The sequence below is a fragment of the Silene latifolia genome, chromosome 10, assembly GCF_048544455.1.
Source record: "Silene latifolia isolate original U9 population chromosome 10, ASM4854445v1, whole genome shotgun sequence".
Lineage (NCBI taxonomy): Eukaryota > Viridiplantae > Streptophyta > Magnoliopsida > Caryophyllales > Caryophyllaceae > Silene > Silene latifolia.
In genome coordinates this window covers 56,077,422-56,081,164 of record NC_133535.1, presented here as the reverse complement: position 1 = coordinate 56,081,164, position 3,743 = coordinate 56,077,422, and positions in this window count along the sequence as shown.

Below are 3,743 nucleotides of genomic sequence, written 5' to 3'. Positions count from 1 at the left end.
CAAATTGATTGAGTTGATTAAAGTGTTGTTGTCAAATTGGTCGGTCTATGCAATGGGACTGGTACTCAGAATGATCTGAGCTTACGTGGTCGCGTAGTGCAAGCACGTAGGCGTCGAAAAGTAAGAGCGCGATTTTAGAATGTAAAGGGAGAAGAGAAGGCGGAGGCCTCTATTTATACAAATCATGTGAAGGAATTATGTTAAAAGTACGATTTGGAAAGAAATCCGGAAGAAATATGAAAACTAGAGAAAAAGTAGCCCAGGAAGAGGCACAACAGGAACTGCGACCCTTCCAAGAGGCGCAGTACCTGATGCGTTCTTTCTTGGGCAGTTTCCTCCTCAACAAGAATGATTTCCGCGGTTTTATTTAGGAATTAGGGAAGATGTATGCCTCCTTATTCTGCAAGGTAGATATTTTCGTGATAAATGATAAAATTTAGGAATAATACTCCCGAAAATTCCGACACGGTTTTAAGAAGGTTTTAGAAAATGGAAGCGGTTTTTGGCCCGGACTCCAAGTGAACTCTACTTACTGTTAAAACGATACGGTTGAAGTAACGAAAATTTCTGAGAAATTCTGTGAACCACTGAGCAAACTTGACGTTATAAAAGAGAGAGATTTTCCGAGAACGCTTGAAGTAACGAAAATTTCTGAGAGCATCTAATAATAATTATCTTGGTTGAAGGCGTGACTTTCGAAAATCGCTGAAGAATAATTGACTTGGTAGAAGGCGAGACTTTTCGAGAAACACTGACGAAACTTGATTTCGTAAAAGGGCGAGACTTTCTGAGAAACGCTGAAAAAGGGGCAGGACTTTCCGAGAGCTGCTGACAATACTTTACTTTGGTAGAAGGCGAGGCTTTCCGAGAAACGCTGAAGAATAATTGACTTGTAGAAGGTGGATCTTTCTGAGAACTGATGGATAATAATCGTCTTTAGAACAGGACTTCACGAGAACAAAATGCTTGAGATTTAATTTATTTGATAGAAAACGAGACTTGTATTTAAAGAATTACATGAGCTGTATAGCGGTAACAAAGTTTCACTAGGGAATAAAATGTTGACCCCGCTGGGGAAAATTTAGACCAATAGGGTGAAGAAATACGGCCGTAGGAAATATACGGAGTAAAAATAACCCCAGCACTAAAGGAAGTATCCAAAAGTGGGAAAAATGGGGCTTGGGCCCGCAAATAACGAACCCGCAACGAATTAAAGGAAGAGCTGCTGTGACACCTGCTAGAGAATAGGCACAGCAGGGAACAAGCCTAGGGAAGAGGTGCAGCAAACACTGCGTTTTCTCTCGAACATGATCGTGCCTGAGTAAAACAGAACTCAGCACAAGTTCTTATTCATTTAAACAAAACTTCTCTTCTTCTTCTTCTTCTTCTTCTTCTTCTTCTTCTTCTTCTTCTTCTTCTTCTTCTTCTTCCTCTCGACAAAACCCACATACCCAACCAAATATCACAAAAAATTGATCAAAATCCGCCACAAATCATGACAAATCCAGGTACGTATCTCGTCCTTACTTTAAATTGCATTTGTAACTTGAACTGGATAGAAAATTTAGGGTTTTTATGCCAAAAATAGTCGCAAATTTGGGGGTTCCATCGCAAATGAATTTGTCCCTTGATATTGATATTAAAAATACGTAATAGAATATGCTAGGAGCATAACCATATATTCATTTCGAATTTTCGTTGAGTTTTGATGAAGTGAGACCAAAATAAGACGATCCTTGCTAAACCGCTTTCAAGGGCTCGAAAATGGCCTTCAACTAGTTAAATTTTGATGAAACTTAATGTTTTGGAACCCTTAGATGATGGGTAAACTTCCTATCATGTCGGAATTTTGGTTTGGGACAGGTCTTCCGGGACACTTTTCTTATGGGTTTTGGCCATAGTAGCGAAATCCCGCCGAAATTTCGCCTCGTAGCCATGACTAAGTTTAGCTTAGATACGTGGGAATGTAATCTTATCACTTTTGTCGAATTGTTTGATAGTAGGGCTCGAGAAAATGCCTTGGAAAGACGGCTTAAAACGGCCTCTAAATGCTTTGGTTTGCTTTGATTTGCAGGGGACGTACCTTCTACCTTGGGACGAGACCCTATGGAGGTGGACGTTGATCACCTTACGACCATGGTGGTTCCAATGGGGGAAATGGAGGAAATGGAGGAAGAGGAAGAGGCGGTCAGAAGGGCCAACGTGAGGAGGAGGGGGCGTCAGCTTTTGCCTGCGCCTCATTAGGCTAATAAATGGGATGGCCGATATCTCATTTGGGCAGCGAAAAGTAACTTGTTGTTCCGTGCGGCATGAAGCATGGTGATATTTCAATCTTTGTCTTGCATTGCATTATATCTTTCTTTATATTATCTGCTTTTACTTAGCTAATAAACTAATAAAATTTTTGAAAATGCAAGAGGCCGGGAATATGAGGTCATTTTCCGGGTACACCACCATGAAGGAGGCCTATGAGAAGCCGTCAGAGCAAGAGAAGGCGATCATCGAGCATGGGGCCTTTAGATCCTTGGTGAGGGGATGGCGAGAGATTAAAGGGAAGAAGATATGGGCAAACATGTGCCTGATTCAAGCTTTCCTGGATCGCTTCTGGGATACGACCTCATTTTTACCATATGCCTTTTGGAAAGATTGGGGTTACTTTAGAGGACTACAACATAATCTTTGTCTTGCCTAGTGGAGAGGAGCCGATAATGTGGCCTACGACGGCCTTGAGAGTGGATTTAGCCGAGGGTAGGGGTTTGATCGGCTAGAACCTAGCCAAGGTTTGGCAAGGGTACCTAGCTTGGTTCTGAGTTCTTGCGTCAATGAATACTTTGACGGTAAGACTCCATCGAGGGTACAGATGACTACAGGTGGTGATATGGTGCCTCCTCCATCGTGTACAGCTGAGCAACGAGCCCAACTGCGGCTCTGGTGGTTTTTGTCTTCAATTTACTTCGGAGACAAAGGGAGAGGTTGTCGACGAATCTCCTTCCTTTCCTTAATAACTAGAGTAGCCTGGGTTGTTTGGACTGGGTTACTCCTAACTTTGCGGTCCTCATACAGTATATGAGGGCCATGGTTCATCCCGAGCTGATGGAGAAAGGAACTTCTCATGCTACTGTCGGTCCAGGTTTCATTTTGGAGGTATGAAAGTTCCTTTACCTTTTTTCATTTTATGAATTTGTTGAATTTTAGAAATGATAAAACACTTCACAAATTAATGATCATTTATTTAAAATAGAAAGTGGATAATAATAAAGGATCATTTTGAATATGAATCGAGGTAAATATTGTGTAAATTTATTTGAAATGAATTTGAGTTGCTGGAATGAGAGATTATTTGAAGTAAATAACAGATAATGAAAGATCATTCTGAATAGGAATTGAAATATTGGAGCATTCAAATGATTGATCATTTTTGAAAAAGAAAAATGGATTTTCGGGAAATTTTGAATTGAAATAAGGGATTATTCTTGAATGAACTAATAAATTATTAATAATGAATGATCATTTTTCTTTTAGGCATGGTTGTACTCATACTTTCTTGGCTTCGCTCCCAAGAGGCTTGTGAACGTGGCGAGAGAGTACCCCATAGTTAGAGACTGGATCATGTGTCGGCAGAAGAGCAAGCGGTCTTCTTATGACACCTTAGGAGGGGTGTCAATGCTGTGCAGCTTGACAGTGTAAGCACTTTTACCTTTCATTCGATTTTAGTTGCCTTTTTTTCTAATAGCAGTGATGAT